This window comes from Solea senegalensis, linkage group LG12, assembly GCF_019176455.1.
Source record: "Solea senegalensis isolate Sse05_10M linkage group LG12, IFAPA_SoseM_1, whole genome shotgun sequence".
Classification (NCBI taxonomy): domain Eukaryota; kingdom Metazoa; phylum Chordata; class Actinopteri; order Pleuronectiformes; family Soleidae; genus Solea; species Solea senegalensis.
Window position 1 is genome coordinate 3556334 of NC_058032.1, and position 18078 is coordinate 3574411.

General features: G+C 39.5%; 1 protein-coding gene across 3 annotated transcripts in view; it reads left to right on the plus strand.

Annotated features, from left to right (window-relative positions):
- lingo2 (leucine rich repeat and Ig domain containing 2) overlaps positions 1-18078 on the plus strand; it is a 164721-nt gene that overhangs the window by 41869 nt on the left and 104774 nt on the right. For all 3 annotated transcript variants that reach the window (XM_044040790.1, XM_044040792.1, XM_044040791.1), the window contains one exon: positions 14582-14689. The gene's annotated coding sequence lies outside the window, so the exon portion shown is untranslated. The remainder of the gene's footprint in view (positions 1-14581; positions 14690-18078) is intronic.

An 18078-nucleotide genomic window follows, 5' to 3' on the forward strand; every position in this document is an offset into this window, starting at 1 on the left:
ATTTCCTCTTCATTTTGATGAGAACTGGAGCAAAGCCCCATTGGCTTTAAGTCATGCTTACTATTGATTGTTCGGGCCATAATTTACTTTTGTCCCAAAGCAAGCTTTTCACCTCATTACACTTTGCTCATGGCTCTTTGGTCAGAAAGCCAGTCCTGGTCTCAATCATCATCAACACCTGCCCAATCATTAAATTGAGCAGCCAGATAAGGGGACAGAGATTATAGAGTCCACTGTTGCTGTTCACATTGCCCTGGCTAATGAAGGTCTAATAGTCTGCATGTCAAAAGGTAAACACAGGCTAAGATACTGGAACACGTGTCCGTGTGCCTGAGCTCTTCACTGGTCAGTGAAGCCTGGAGTTGAGTATGGAAGTTCGTAACAATCCAGCTGTAGTGCTGTAATAGAGGTAGATGTTTTTTTTATCAGGGTTTCCTGAATGACACAACACATTTGATAGTGCTTACCTTGAATGCATCAATGCATCTCCAGGCCTAAAGTGAACGTGTCGTGTGCGGCTTTCACAGATGTAAAAATAAACAAATGCAAATTATAAATCATGAACGTCGTCTATTAAACACAAATGATCATCCTATCAGACGGTTGAAATGTTGCTCATAATATATTCCACTCTGTGTTTACTTAAATTGTACAGCACCAACACATCAGGAAACATATTAGGGTCCTCATCTCGATGACTTAGTCCTGCGTTTCATTCAGCAGTTGGATAACACATGTAGTAGCTTGAGAATATCTGGAAGAAAAAGGTCAAGCTTAAGGGATTACTATTTCCCACAGCCAAATCCTCCTGCTTAATAAGTACAACCACCTGTCATCACAAACCAAGCAGAATTAGACTTTTTGGGGTTTTTTTTTTTCAAGAAGGCAAACGGAGAAGTGGAACAAGCTGGAGACAAAGACGTAATATGTTTTACACATAATCGTTTAAGTGGATTGAAAAAATATTCAAGGTCAGGAAAAATGAATGGTGCACACTGACACTTAAATGGGATTGTGCGTCATTTTAAAATTGGCACAAATTGTAATTGCTGCCCAGGTGTCAGTGAGTGAGTCTTGTGGTTTGTTCACTTCAAAGTCAAAGCTCTTTTTTTTCGATTCAAATATGTGCGCATCAAAGTTACAACATTTGCATCGTTTGATTCTCAAGATTGAGTTGAAATCTGATATCATGTGAGAATAATTGCATGATGGGATGTCACAAAAGCCAATCATCATTGAGAGATGGAATAGATGGACATAGTCAGCCATCCACTCATCCACAGGTTACTCATCTTATTCAATTTACGTAACATTTGGCATGAATTCTCATCGCCTTTACAGAATAACAAGTTACACACAACAAAAACAAGTGTACATATCAAATGTACAGTCCTGTCTGAGTCTCTGAGGTTGTGTGTGAGTGTAAAGTCAAAATGGGGGAGAAAAAAAAGGAAAAAGAAAGGCTCTGTCTACATTTAGAAAATGCCACTCATCGATTAAAGAAGTACCTTGACTTTTGGTGCAGTGAAGATTCAATCCCCTATTGATCCACGGGGTTGTGGATCCACGGGAGTGTCAGGTTCTTGTTAAGGAGCCCTACACCACTTCCTGACGCAGTGCCTGAAGAAGACAATGAATAAGTCTGAGCAAAAGAGACAGAGGGAGGGAGGGAGGGTGTGAGAGGAATCCTGCAGATACAATATTAACATGTGGATAGGTGAAGAGGCAATTAATGGGAAAAAACAAACAATTGCACTAAAAAAAACAAAGTAAGGCAGCACGATTGATTTTGTGAGGGACTCTCAAACGGGCTGCTCTTTATGAATGAGACAGCCTGCTTCACTGCAGACAGTCAAACTGTATGAGTGCTATGACCGGAGAAACCCGAGAAAGGCTGTACCTTATGCAACTGTTCTCTGACTCAGTAACAGTCAATTTATGAAGTTATGTCAGGGTCAAAGAGATTTTGAGCTCGCAAAGTTTTCCACGAGTAAATGCAGAGTTCAGACGGAAAGCAGCCTGGAAAATAAACATGTGTAGAGATGGATTCTTTTCATGGAAAGATTTGTATTTGTGACTAGCCCTGTTGCCTCACAGCAAAAAGATCAGCGGTTCAGATCCCACTTTCACCGAGGGCCTTTCTGTGTGGCGTTTGCATGTTGGATGGATGGATGGATGATTTGTACTTTGTAAACAAATGAGACTGACAATAAAATCTGTGAACAACTTATTCCAGCGGAGAGGTCACACAAAGAATTTTAAAAAAAAGTATCAACAGCTGGGTACAAAACAGGAAACTGTCAAACTTGGTGCTCAAAGTTCAAAGTTCCACTTTCAAATTACACGCCTGAATAGTTGTTTGTAAGCGTTAATGTGATTAAAAAAGAGAGGCCGGCTGCTTTGTGCACTATTTACTGTTATGTACATACAAACACTTATATAACAATGGTAATAACCCAATAAATACATTTATTTTGTCAAATAATATCTTTTTTGTGTGTGTGTCATGCAGAGAAAATATGTCCAAAGGTGTTAAAAGACGTCATTATCTAGTGACATCAGAAAGACCAATGATAATAATAATAGTAAGTAATGAAATAAACCTTCCTGGCATTTTTCCCAGGCTTTAGACACATTGGTGGCAAATTTATAGACATATAACAATCATTCCATTCTATCATCATCAGAATATTTCCAGAAGAAAGTGTTCTCATTTGTGGCTAATTCACATGATTTATAAAACCCCCTTTTCTTCCTGGAAGTTTTTGTGAACTTGCAGGTGAGGGGAATGATTTCTGTTCTCAGACGTTTTAATATGAAATTTTGCACATGAATTATGACTTAATAAAATGTTGTTTTTTTGCCATTTTTCTTCAAATTTAGCCACTACCTTCTGTCTGTATGTCTGTCTGTCTACCTGACGCCTGTGTGCATATACAACAGCAAGCGTTATTGGCAAGTGGCCTGTTGATGCTGAGTTATCTGATGGTTTGTAATGTGAACTGTCTGCTACAATAACCGTGTATGTCAACCAACTAAATGCAAGTATCATATGCTGGCATCAGTGATGTCCTCCAACTGGCATCATAAATCTTTGAGGTGTGTTAGCAGTAGACAGAAGCAGTGGAATTATATCAGAACAGAGGCGGCTGGCTCATAGTGGGAGCGAGAGTACACCGCCCTTAAAAAACAGTTTATTTTGCCGGTCTAAGTCTCAATAATATTGTCCAATCAGCAGCCTGAATATTGCTGTGACGTTAGCATCCTGAGTTTCACCCCCACCAAAAAAAACGTAGCCGCGCCCCCTTGGGACGATTTCAGTCAGATTGAAAATCGCCCCAGACGCTCTCATAGACTTACATGTCGAGATTCTTTTTTTCTAATGTTGGACCCTACGAAGTGCTCGCCGCAACGTGATTTCGTCATACGCACTGATGCATCACTAAGACCTCCTACGTCCGAGCGGACGTGGCCTAATACCGGCGGAAACGGAAATGCCTCCGTTCGCTTCTCTGTAAGTTGTGCTAACTTTACCAGCGCTTAATTGCCGATTCCATCATGGAAAAAAGTACAAACAACTTACTCTCACAGCAAAAAAATAAAGCCGTTTCATAGAAGAAAAATCTTCGGCGTATATAACTCGGACCTGACCGCCGAACGTCGCCATAAAACAGCAAACGAAAGACAGGAGCTGGTATGAGAAGAAGGACTGGCTAACTGGTTGCACTCAGACCAGTGCCATGTTTTGTTTTCCCTGCCTCCTCTTTCAGATGCTGGACACTGAACAAGCCTGGACTCAGACAGGTAATACAGGCTTAAAACATTTCTCTGAATGACACTACATGAATAACAATAATAATAATGATAATAATAATAATAATAATAATAAACACAAACAGACATATGGAAAATGCTATGCGAACAAAGGAGTGATAGAGAAGGCAGTTTCATTTAAGTGAATCTTTTAAAATGACGGTATCAGGTATCAACACTTTCTGTCTTTGTGTTTCTCTGCTGCACCAATATTCTATAACTGTTAACTGGGCTGTGAAAATTTGACAGTTACAACATGTACTGTATGCCACATCTCTGTGTGTTTTGACACAGGCTGTTTTGTGTTATTTTTTTATTCGATTAGAGTGGTGTTTTATTTCTCTGTTCCTTATAAAAAACTGCACAGTTTATATTTATATAGCACAAATGCATTATTGCTGATTGGCTTGCTTTCTAATTTGTTAGTCCTTAATCCTTGTACTGTATAGCTGTGCCCTTACATTTTAATACTGTACAATCTTAAAACAGTTTCTTGTACAGCTGCTATCTATGTATTTACTGGTTGCAGGTTACTCCTGCACATTTCTACAAGTTTATTTACACAGTAAGTTTATCCTCTACAATATTCTCCATGTATTATATGTACGGCTCCATATTAAGATGATATTTTTTCAGATGGAGACTTGAGTCTTCAAATTCCATTTCTTGGCTTGACAGCTCACTGACCAAGCAGCCAGCAACCCATAGAGTCAAATTACTGGGCTCTTTACCATTTAATTATGATGTAATTAATATTTCGGTCAGCTGTCCACTAAGACAAATTATAAAAACAAACAAATAGATCATTAAATATGTTCCAGTCATTGCTCCAAGGCACAGATGCGCGATCTTAGAGCAAAAAAACAACACCTCAGTCAAGCATTACTCTTATCACCTCAGCCAAAGGCAATCCACATTGCTTGTGGAGATAAGACTATTGATTTCCAAACAGGATGATGGAAATTGAATAACTGCAAACTCATCTGTCTAACAACGACAATGCTCCAGTTTATAAGTGGCGTTACTGTAAAATGTATTTGCCACACGTGAACCAGCGGACTGCACATGTGTTATGTCGACAGATTGAGCGACACAGACGGCAGCTATTGATGGAGACAACCACAGTGGACTGTGAGTGTGGCAAGAAAAAAAAAATAATGTGGAGGGAGTTGGTGAGAAATCAATTAAGAAAAGGATGGAGATAATGTCTGACATTTCTGCTAATGCGAAAGTGATTTCTGTCTATGAGATGAGTGCTTCAGCTGGGGCGTTTTTATTGGGCTGTCATCTTTGACAGCTCAGGCCTGGCAAAAACGTCAGGTTGTGCTATATTTATTTATTTTGTCTCTTGTAAAATGTTCACAGTTACAAAACATTGCAAGTAAATAGGAACTGCCTTAACACTGAAATATTTTTTTACAGTAATGCAAGTGCATAACTGTTATTTACATACAAAGCACACAAAACAAGTTACTAATACAAATGAATTCAAATATTAATTACCATGTGATGCAGTTCCATGTTTTGCATGCATTCCTATTTCACAGGCTTGGGTCAATTTGTCAAGTAAAGAAAAACAAATCCAGCAGAATTAAATAAAACAATAGTGGGTGCAGTATGTGGAGCACACATTTGCAGGAATCAGATGCAGTAGATTTCTCTAATTGGTCATGGGTCACACAGATGAGCATAGTAGAAGCAGACATTTGCCAAGGCTCTTAGATCAAGAATATCTCTTGGTATTTTGTGCTTATGCTGATTGTTACTGGGGCAAACTCCACTTGTGTTCATGAGGAAGCATTTGCCTGGAATAAAACACCATTGCACACAGAACTAGGGGACAAATTGGGGTGTCATTTAGTGACAGATTTATCTAAGAAATAACATAGTCTTAATTGTCCAGAAACCACTATCCCATCTGCGTCATTGTCACCCATGAAATTAAATTTTCACAAGAGTAACTCTGAGTTGATCGAAAGTGCTTCAGGTTAGAAAAAACAAACAGAAAACAAACCCGATCATAAATCTCTGATATGATTTATTTTTTGCAATGTTTTGGTACATCGCAATGCTATGCAAGACAAAATGTGCAACACATTTCTTAAATACACGTTAAAAGCATCATATGGGCTCATATCGACTTTCCACCCTCACCCTGAATGGAACTAATTTACTGTATGTGATGTGCTGTGCAAATTCAGAGATAACAAGAATTGAGCCAGTTAGATGCAGACGGTTTAGTAAACATACGTTCTCCCTTTTATTTCCAGCAGAAACCCAATAGTGATTGCACTGCATCAAATGCCTGGAAGCAGTCCATTGTTGTGCCTGCACTTCTCAGATGCTGTTATACTCTATGCCAGATATATACAACTAATACTGTAAATACTGGCATACAATGCCAAAGTCACTTTGTGCTTCAATCTTTACCTAATGACAAGGACTGGGAATCATGGATTGGAGCTTATCATGCAACAAATGAACAATGTAGTTGCACTTGACATTGAGTGCAATGTCGAGTTCAACTACTTTGCCTTTGGAAAAAGAAATCATCATTAATTATGTCACGTGCCATTCACAGGTATGGCTGTTATGTTTTCTTTTAGCCCATCTGTCCATCCCAGTGGTGGTTGCTGGTCTTTCAAACAGGGGGAGCTCAATTTATGCCCACTTATTTACATACAGTACAGTCTTACATAAAATCTGCAATCCACACAGCAAAAAAAAAAGCAAATCCACACAGGACTGAGGCAGGAAAGGCTTTGCTGCCTTTCAGGCAGTTCTTCCAGTCATCATGCTCAAGCCCAGCGTCTGCACCCGCCCACTGCTCCACTGACTCCGAGAGAAGCTGAGCTTCCCTGGAAGTGACATTTATGCCACATTTGTCCAATCACCGTTGAGCTCACTGAGGTGAAAAAATAAATTCTGTGCTGCCCCATAGAGAACAGTTGAAGCTTCAAATGGTTTTAATGCGGTCGCTGCTACGGGAATATGAAAATCATGTAATATAATCCTTCATCCGTTCTACACAAGTTTAGTATTGTTATGTAAATACAACACAGTACATATTTGTCGACATAAGAGGAGGCTGAGCTTCCCTTGCTGTCTTGTGCCATTTCTTGCATGCTAATACATGCAAATACAATTTGATTTATGTCACCTTATGTCATATGTGGATCTATTTGCTGAATTACAGTGAGATGTACAACTGTGAAAGACAAGGAGCAGGTGTGCTGCTTTGCATTAGTGGCGCTGTGAAGCAGGTGTGAAAGATGTCAAAGGGACCTCCACAGCAAGTGGGTGTGAGTAGATATAGTGTGTGGTGGGTGGGGACAGTAAGTCAACCAAACACTCGTCTTTAAGCCTTGTTTAATTCAGCAGGAGCTGACCGTTTCTGGCGAGCTGAATAACTTTCTAAACCCTCGACATCTCCCAGCAGTTAAACTTCCTCATGTGGATTGCCGCTGGAACATGGAGACATCCAGCACAATGCAGAGCTATATTTCCATAAGCATTTCCCCTCAATCTGCTTCCATAAAATCCATTTTGATCATGGGTAATCCCTTCTCGGTACCTGGCTGCTGACCATTTTCTTCATATAACTACACTTTTGGCAGGAAGAATGCAGAAGACATGATTCTGCTTAACTTTCCAAGCCGGACCAATTGGGCTAAGATGCCAGCTGTTAAGCATGGAAAGGCTAATCAGTTTAGCAGAGTGCTGAGGATTATGCGGTCAAAGACGACTTGTTGTTCCAAACACAATATACTGCAGAAGACGGCACATCTGCTGTTGGTTACGTTATTTGAGCTATTTCCTCTTCCTTGTTCCTTCTGGAAGCTCATCCGAGCCTTATTATTTGCTCGCTGCTGTTTACCACAGGCCTGTTGTGTAGTACGTGTCCAATTAACTGTGGATTTGGTGGCATGTGCTATCACATCAGGTTTCCTGGAGTCTCGCTTCATCTGTGCACTTGTTTGACAGGGTGTTAGGGCTTTAAGGTCAGCAGTTTTAAATCACTCAGTGTAACGCTATGCATAAAACATTGCAGGTTTCCATGGGTATCAAGTGAGGTGACAGGCAGTTTGAGAAAGTATGACATTATGAATTTAAGTGTATTGTGTGTGTTTAAATTGTACAAATGTAAATAATGGTGTCCTATATTCAGACAGAGCAACAGTTCAGGGTCTTTATTCAGTCAGGCGTCGGTACACAGAGTTCTGTCCAAAACAGGAAACACTATCCAAATCGGCAGGCAAAAGAGAAGTCAAAATATAATCACAGTCTAAGCACAGTCACTAATCGGAAAATAACGCTGGAAAATCTCACACAAGGGCAAAGACAATCTGGCACTGATGGAGGGGATGACAGAGACTGAATACTCTGTGTCAATGAGAAACAGGTGCAACACGTTAGGGCGGGGCCAGTAATCACACAGGAGTGAAACTTGACAGGAAGTGGATCTGAAATGAGTACCCAAATAAAACAGGAACCAATGAATGAATAGAAAAAAACAAATAACATAACTTAAAGGACAGAACGGGACATGACAAACAGTCTCAACTCTTCATGTTCCTGTCACACGTACAGATTTGTGGTTCCATTCATGCTAAAATGGAGAATGTCTGGAGAATGGACAATTGAAGCGTAGAGTCAGTACAGATGTGTTGCAGGTGCAGGTGCAGATTTATGTCCACATGAAAGGGTCTCTTTTGACTTTGAGGACATGTCTGGACCAGAGCTTACTACCAAATTTGGGATACTAAGAATTTGCTTCAAGGCATGTCATGTCTTTTTAATTCATTGCTTTACTTAATCTGATCTTTAACTGTGTTAGCCTCTCTTTTGATTTTAGGATCAGGGACCACATCACATCTACAGAACTTGGAGAAGATAAGATTTTAGTAATGGTAGAGTGATGAGAGAGCAACGCGGCATGGCTCTTGCGATATAGGGACCCATAGCTAATGATAAGGTGTGCTTTTTGTGAAAGAAATCAGTCCAGGGTGTCATAGAAAAATGTTCATGATAATATGGTTTAAAATCTTTATCTAGTTGTTCACATGTAGGAGAATTGCTTCAGTTCTGCTTTTAATGCTGCACCTTAGAACTCCGTTTATGGCGGCATAGAAATAAGATGATGGGGGCTGCTCTCATCCTGTCTCTGCAAATTGTTCGAGATTGGTCTCATAAAACAAGATCCCAAGGTTGAGACACTGTAGGAGTCTGACTCAGGCTCTGTGTGCTACAGGCAATGATGCAATAAACCTTTGTTTAGGGGAGTGCTCTAGCAGGATTACATTGTGGTAGTCACTGAGCTTCAATTCCAAAGGGGACTCTCTCCTCCCTATATTATTTTCCACTATGTCTTTGCACAGTGTACTAACCCCGCATTTTTATTTTAAAATGTTAAAGTTGTTGTTTATTCCTCTTGGTAAAGGTGTGTGGATTTCCCTTCATATTCTCCATCTGTATATCTTTAAAGTAACAGCACTGCCCCTGATGCTGTTTTCCTTTATAAGAGAAGATAACATGTAGACCATGTGCCAACTCTGACCAAAAAGTTGCTGTTAGTTATCTTTGCAACATTTCATTGACCCTATGAACCTGTATTCTCTATGTTTCTAGACTCTTTCTATGTTGTGCATTCACTAGCGTGGACTTTGTGTTTTGCCTTTTATTCTCTGTAAAAGCAAAGTACAACGTAGGGGGTAGCTTTCACAGTTCTGCTTAACACAGTATGGTTAGAAGGCCGGCAGCATTTCTATATGAAATCTAGCTAGAATGTGTGAACATATGTCAAATTGTAAAATCCTGTACAATCCAAAAATCCTAAAAATCAGTCACATTGTGGGCTTTTTGTTTCTTTTTCATGGGAAATGAATATTTGTGGAGAATCGAGTATTTTGAAATAGCTTGAAATGGCACAAATGTGTGGTTAACATAGTCTAAAATGTCTAAAATGACTGCATACCAGACGGATATCGGTTGTTAATTACGCTTGTGCTATCCGGGATTTCCATCAGAAAATAGTAACAGTAACGTCTTCCGTTGTTTGTGCATTACTTTGAAATGCTTCATGTTTCAGTAAAGACAGATAGCTATCATATTTAACAAATCAATATTACATTATTGAGGGGCAGCTTTGGGAAATAAAACACTGGCATAGTGGACGCACTATCTGTACGGATTCATAAAGGATTGCCGGGAAAACTGATGACATTATAGTATTCTTGAAATGTGCTTACATCACACAGCATGATTTCAACAGAGGAGTGAAGGAGCAGTGCTTATAAAGTGAGACTTTGAAACTGGTAATTCAGTCAATGCCAGCCCAGGACATGATTGCAAACAAGAAATTATTGTTGCTGGTACTTGTTGCAGAGCATGTAATTTAATTGAGCTTTGGATCAATGCAACTCAGCCTAAAATCTTCCTTTGGCGTGTTTGTTCATCGGTCGAACTGAATGCACAAACTTCGACTTTTCCTTTGTGTCTTCCTGCATAATGAAAGCGCTGAGCCCTGAGGTGTAGGGGCTGACTAACCCTGCTGCAGATGATGACTCCAGTTCTGTCTGGAGCCTGGCTGATGGCAGACCACTAAACACATCCTATGGAAATGTAAAATAATAACTCATGTGAGGAGATGTAGTCTGACTTATTACACCACCTTAAGAAAAACTTGGACATTTAAACTTAATTCATTGCATCCTAGAAACCAAACTGCTCAAGTGATGAATAATAAATGAGATTCAATTCACTAATTTAAAGCTGAAAAACAATACCATGCAAAATCAGGATATTTGCACATTGTTAGTATTTATGTAACAAGGACAGAAAAAGACAGTGAAGTGAGCTGAGCCTCGTTGACAGTGTGGCCTTTTGTTCCTGGCGAGGACAGTTGCTAGATTGAATTGATCTGACTTTAGAGCCTAACCATTTATCTTGGTCAGTCATATCTGATCTGTGGCTGTCAAGAAGAGACATGGGTAGAGGGTCCCTTTGAGAAAAAAAACAAAACAAGAAAAAAAAAAAAACAGCTTGGAGAGCTAGTGAAGGGTCTCCTTTCCCATAGCAGTATAATCCTGTGTCCCCACAGGAATGGCCACTATCCCCTCTAACAAAATTTAAGAGCTGAAATGATTTGTCACTTAATAAATTTGCAGAGCGATAGAAAGATAATCACCGCCTCCGCCTCGTAAAAATCAATTATTTGTGTGTCGTTTTACCTGAAAACTGACAAACATCCACTATTCTCAGCCACTAGCCCGTGATAATTTCTCTGTATGTTGTATCTGATGACACATTTATTACATTTACACGATTTATGGTTGGACTCATTATACAAGCAATGTGGGAACATTCATTTGGGCTTTGGGGACTTGCAATATTTCCTTCTTTTTCTTTTAAAAAATGACATGTAATGGACAGAAAATTAATTAATTTGTCAAGACATTAATTACCAGACTAATTGCTTGTGAAAATAATGAAAAGTAGTGTTGATTGTGTGCAGTCTCTTCGCAATGTCATTATGAAAAAGAACTAATTAGTCAAAAATGTTTGCACACTTTATTGGGAAATATTTATAACAAACATTTTGTTAATAAGTGCACTGTCTTTGAGCTGCAGCAGAATACTATTGGTCCATCTTTTCCACTGCGTTAATAGTAAATAACAAATAATATTTAATAAATTGAAATTGAAAAATGTAAAGGTTGCACTGGACAAAATTGCGGCTCAGCTTTGTCTCTCCAGGTTAGACTGTGAACTCATCCTTATGACCGTGTCTTCTGTTACCTGGGCCGTTTCTAAGCCACAGATGATAACCCTCAAGGGGCCCTCATTAAGTCTTTGCCCCAATTAAGCCACAGTCATTTTGCCACTGCACAATTGCCTCTGCGCAATGGTGCACAAATCCTACAACAGTGGATTATGCTGATCAGTAGGTGGGATGAAAATAGCAGCATTTGTAAGTCAGTGGAAGTGGTGTCAGCAGCCACCACTTGCTTGTCTGGCAGTGTGCACCCAAAAAAGTATGAGTTCAAGGAAACCATAACAGATGTGAAATTATACTACATTTCGAGCTCCAGTAGACATGGCACATTGAAATGGCTCACAGGGGGCTTAACAATTGAGTCATTGAGCAGAGCCAGCGCGGTTGAACTTTGGTATAGTGAAAAAAATCCATGTGCTAAGATTATTTTTTCTTTAATCCTCACAGTGTCATAACCTGTTATGAATCCACTTGAAGAATGGATGAGAGAGATGAGATAAATTCACTTCCTGGCTTTTCCTCACGCTCCGTTCTCAGATAGAATTCTTATTGTGGGTATCGTATATCATCACATCAATGTAATGTAATCCCGCGTGTATCGTGATGTGATGGAGTAAAGGTCACACGCAGTGGTAATAGTTAAAAAACACAACAACACAACGATAGACGGATTCATGGACAGATTTATGAACTGGCTTTCACCTTGTGGACTGATTGGCCTATGTGCAAATCAGAGGGCATCCGTTGATAGGAAAGCTGAGACACTTGAGTAACAGGTTGAAAGGGCTCTAAAGCTGTGATAAAATGTAGATTTGTACATTTGTATGATGACATTTTTGATTATTCAAAGATATGTCGTATTTTGAAGGGCTGGAATATTTGGTTATAATGGTTTATGCCATGAGGTAAAGTCAGGCATCAGTCGAGTCCTTCAGGTATTTACCAAACTCTGAATAAATATGTGTATCGTTTTAAAGCCCAGAATTCAACAGTATAAATAATGCATTAGCATTAACATTAGCAATATGTTTTTTAGGGTCATGCATTAATCCCTAGGGAAACCAAAAGGCGGATAAACAAACAGACACACATAAAACATTGGTTTGACTTGTGTTATCTTCTACTTGAATAATTCCCAGTGTGGGAGCACCGAGTTGCCGTTTCCACTGACATCAGGGCTAACAGCATCTCCCAGCGCTACATTATGCATTATGAAGCACTACTTTCTGCTTTATTGTGTGTTTTGGGTCGCAAAACTGGTCCAGAGGAAATCAGTGACTCTGCCAGTCACAGGGATGGATTTTATTGGTAAGCTTTCGAAACCCAGTGAACACATAATCAATTCTCGCACCCTGATGAAGTGACAGCCAGTGGATCTGAGCACATTTGTGCTGACAGCTGACACTGATGCCTCAAAGCAATTGCGTGATGAAATTCTTCGCTGACCCTCCATTTTATGATCTTTGCATCTGCACATTCTCTGATATGAGCCATGACTGTTATTCAGTCGTTACTCGGTTAACATGCTTTTCTCTTGGTTGATCGCTGAGACAGAAGCGTCCTTTGAAAGGAGAATGGAATGAATGGAATCTAATGGTGAGACTGCAGATTTGCAACAAGCAGAGGAATCCTCTGCTCACCTCTTCTTTTTCAAGTGCAATGGCTTTATTGTACTTGAATGTTTTTTTTACAGGTCTGTCTATGTTGGCAAATCATCTTTGTCGTTTGCTCAGTAAGCCTACACTTAAAAACATTAAATGAATGTTCGTTTGAAAGACATTTAAAATACTTATATTCTAAGGCCACAAAAAACGCATTTTATTTTAGGGTAGTCTATTCAATTTATGATGGTAGTGAGACCTGCTATTGAAGACAGTGGCACTCTCAAAAGAGATTTTCTTTGTGAGTGTCCAGGATGGACAGGAGGATAAAATGCATGCATTAGAGGAAAAGCTCAGGTTGAAAGTAAGAGAGGCACATGCAGAGGAGTGAAGGAGTGATTGTGATTATGTTGGACAAAGGATGTTGAAGCTTGAGCTTCCCGGGCAGGAGGAAAATAGGACGACCACAGAGAAGGTTTGTGGATGTTGTTTAGGAGGACATGAGGACAGTTGGTACAACAGAAGAGGACACAATGGATAGGGCAAGATGGAGGCAGAAGCTGGAAGAAGAAGTCTATTCAATTTATGTCGACACACCCTTTCCAAATGTTGAACACTGGACCTTTAATGAAGGATTATATAAAAGCACATTGTCACTTCAACAGCCTTAGTATGTGCTATAGTTTGCGTGCCATTTTGGAATCCTGTGCCCAAGTCTGAAGACTACAAGTGCAGCCTTGTTAGTAAGATAAACTGAGGAAAAAGAACAAGTAAACCTTTGTGCACATACACTGTGGATACTTTGCAATCAGTTTCAGCTGCTCTTTAACACACCCGCTGAGCCACAGCAAACATGGGAGACTGCACATTAACCAAGCAGCACTGATGATTCTTTCAGGGAAAGTGGCCGACATTTGCCCTAAAAAAAGAAGCAGCATTTGCAGCTCCGCTCTTGTGTAAAGTGGCTATAAAGGTCTCAAAACTGTTGGGTTTTAATGCCTTGAAACTGTTGTCCATTTGCATTTTAACAATGTGTCAGTCTGTCAGGTTGATTCATAGTCCAAGACTGCACCACAAACTTGATTGGCACTGGCCCTGCAGAATGCTTCTCACCTGTCTTCTCCGGGCGAAACGACGGTGTAATGAGCCGTGCTCTGGCAGCTGTTTAAGCAGAAAAAATTATCAAATTGACCAGGCAAGAAGAGAGATACTGCACATGTCATGTGGGGCTTTTTTTTGCCAACCACCCTCATGCTGATTCTTGGACTGACATTTCTTCAAGGATGTTTATCCTGGATCACGAGGCATTTGCAGTGGCTGAGTCAGTTAAAGTCGTGAGCTCACTCTCCATGTCTCTTCTTATTTGTGTTTTTTTGTTTTCGTTTTCTCTCAGATCCTGAAGTGACTGACCTGTGAAGAGAGTCACGTGGGGGAGTGTTTTCAAAGGACTTCTGTGCTTCTCTAAGAGTGTATGGCCATCTGACATTGGAAAGCCCAGCAGGTATGTCAAGAAAAATGTATTTCTTCTTGTAATTATGCATGTTGTTGTCTTCTTTCTCCAGTCGGATGACAACTTTTCTTCAAAACAGTCAGTTTTGAAGAAAAAACACAGCGTTTTTTGTGAAAATCCCAAAATAACCACATGCAGATCCAAGCAGAAACACTCACACAAAACAATGGTGTCACAAACAAGATATGAAAAACTGCCACACTTGAATTAAAAACAAGTCATGTATTTAAAAATGAATATTTTGCTAGCAAGCCCGGTTTCACTGGGCCATCTGCTCTAGTGTCCCAGTCCCCCGACAGTGAAAGCCCAATTAGCCAAGTTTATATCACCAATAATTAACACATTTGTTGTGACCACGTTATGCCTAAATGAGATTTTCAGCATTGTTTAGCGTTGTATTTCTGACATTTGGCGTCACATTTATATTTGGGTGAAATTATTGAAGAGAAAGTATGTTGAGCATCATGGAGAAATAATAACAGGCCAAATACTATTCTGCATCACCATGTCCTTATTTCTGGTGGAGTTTGAAGTTGTGTTGCTATCTTTTCTGTCATTTTTCCACTTTCATAAAATAATGATGCAAACATAAACGTATACATTATGCACTAAACGGCTTTACTGGTCATCATAACGCCACAGGGACAGGAGCCATACACTGAAGACAAGCATGTTTGATTAGAATTCAAGCCTTACATTAGTAATACTAAAAAAAGAAGAAGCATGGTTGTCTCCCAGTGCTCGGAGACATCAGTTACATTTTCCTCCCAAAGGGCAGATATGACACAGAATGACTCGCAGGGTGTCAGACACATCAGGCCAACATGTTTAAATGCCTGCCCTCAAATGCCAATGCTGCATGTTTATAGCCAAATGTAATGGGTCTGGTTTTCCTCCCGTTTTATTTTATGTCACTTTCTTAATAGCGATGGCATTATGTAATTGCGTTGTCCATCCATCTGTATGTTTGCCCACTATATCTCTTGAGCACCTTGAGGCGCTACTCTCCAAACATTGCACAAATATTAACGTAAAAGTGAAACTATTATATTTTGGGAGTAGAAAGTGAACGGCACAGTGGAGTTAATTTGACTGTTCACGCCTGAAATCATTAAAATGATTCGATTTTGGTGGTCATACATGTCAGTAAGTGTGTCATTCCGCCAAGTAGACACTTGGTATCTTTTATTGCTGCCCCGCGTAGATCACATGAATATGGACAAACATGGAAACTGCAAATGGAATGGTTGGTGGAAGCATACAACCGGGGGGCAGTTATTCTAGTTGCACCAAATGCACCGGGGGAACACGTGGCAAGAGAGACGGGGACTGGCTGGAAATTAATGTGATCACATCAGGGAAGGGACCATGCTGAACGACATGTGGAAAGAAAATGTGTCTCCCTGAACCCCCTTGCTGCCGTGAGGCATAACACAATTAGACTTTAGATTGTTTTTTCCTCTCCCTCCCTCTGCCCATCTGATTTCTGCTCCTGCCAAGCTATTCTCTTTCATCTGCTTTATTCCTCTGTATTGTCATAATGTAGCAGACCCTGAGTGCTCTCACAGATCACCTGTACAGCTTAACAGTGAAGTGGTGCCATTTCAAATTGGGTCCCTTAATTTAGTCTCTCTACATTCATTCTCCGGATAACACTTTCCGGGGTAAAAGGTTGGAGTGGTGGAGAGGAAAGATAAACATTATCTTGGCAGAAAAATACATGGAAATCCCATGCAGAGTGAAAGGACCTGTGAAATTCTTGGGTTCCTATGAAAGCACATTTTAAACCGCATGTTAATACAATGGAAATATGTGATGCACAAATGTAGCACATTCTTTCCTTATTCAGGTTGTGAGATTTAGAGCCGCAACTGACGATTATTTTCATAATCGATTAACATGTTAATTATTATTTTCACGATAAATCAAGTAATCGTTTGGTCCATAGAATGTCAGAAAACGTTAAAAAATGTTGATCAGTGTTTGTTTTAATGATTTCTTTGTTATCTGGAGCAAAGAAACTGAGAAAATAGTCACATTTGAGAAGATAAAACAATAAATCCAGTTTTAATAATGAAAAAACTATAAACCATTGATTATCAAAATAATTGACGATTAATTTAGTAATCGATTAATAATCGATTAATCGATTATAATTGTTTCAGCTGTATTGTGTTTTTCTTAAACTGCTCCTCATGACTAAACTAAATATTTGAAATGAAAGACACTAATGCTGCATATTTCCCTCTATAGGTCTTGTCTACCTTTATCAAACAACAAATAGATATGATAATGGAATTGCTGGTGATCAACTATTGTTATTAACGGTGCAGATACGATGTACATTCCATATATTCCAGAGTCCATTAAGTCGTCTAAATGAAATGAAATTAGATCATAATTATGCAATCCGATTCCTCCTAACCTCTATTAACAACATATGGTACAAAACAGGGAATATCCACATGTTGTATTTTTTTGCACAACAAAATGGATCATCAGGCTTTATGCTGCTGCTTTATTATAACCTGTTCAGTATATGGAGGGTATAATCAATTGAAGGGTGGGGGGAGGTGCAGAGGAAAGAGGGAAAAACAATTTATCACACGCAGAAAAAAGAAGTGTATGATGATGTCTAAAACATATTGACTCTCAGAAACAGTGCCCATGCCATGTTATCCTGTCTTTCGATGATTGTAAGCCTCCAGTCTCAAACATGTGTTTAACCACTGTGCATCATCGTTTTAATTAATGTAATGAGCACGTTTACCTACTGCCTCGCTGCTACGTTAGCATTCAATGCTGCCTACATGCTGACACACGTGTCATGTGCCAGTTTCAGCTTAAAGCTTTTGTTTTCAAATATACATTTCATCTTTCTCCTGTGATTACACATAGACTTGAGAATTGAGACAGTGTTCAACAGTGGTCATGCTTTAAAGGAACCAACGGGATCATGATTAAGCCATTAAGGCCACATCTGCCAGCCTAATTCCTTTTTAATTTGCAGAGAATTCTGCTGTATATTGGCTACAGTGGATATGACATTTTAATTAAGCAAGGTCTGTAAAAAATGATTACCGCAAGGTTGCAGAGGGTTACCACTCATAACACTGAGAATAATGGCAACCATTGCTTCACACTGTCACCTCTGCCAAAACAGGACGTCCCAGAAATCACGCTGAATCTCCTCACTGTTATCTGCAGTCTGGGTCACAAGTGAATTTAATTTTCCCCTGTTGAAGACAAATGTACTAAAGTGCTTTCATTTTAGCAAAATCAGTACATTTAAATCTATTTAAAAGCTTTTTCTACAGTAAATCCCTCTTAACACTGGAACTGGAAGAATAATTCTCAGATTTATACGACACACGCTAACT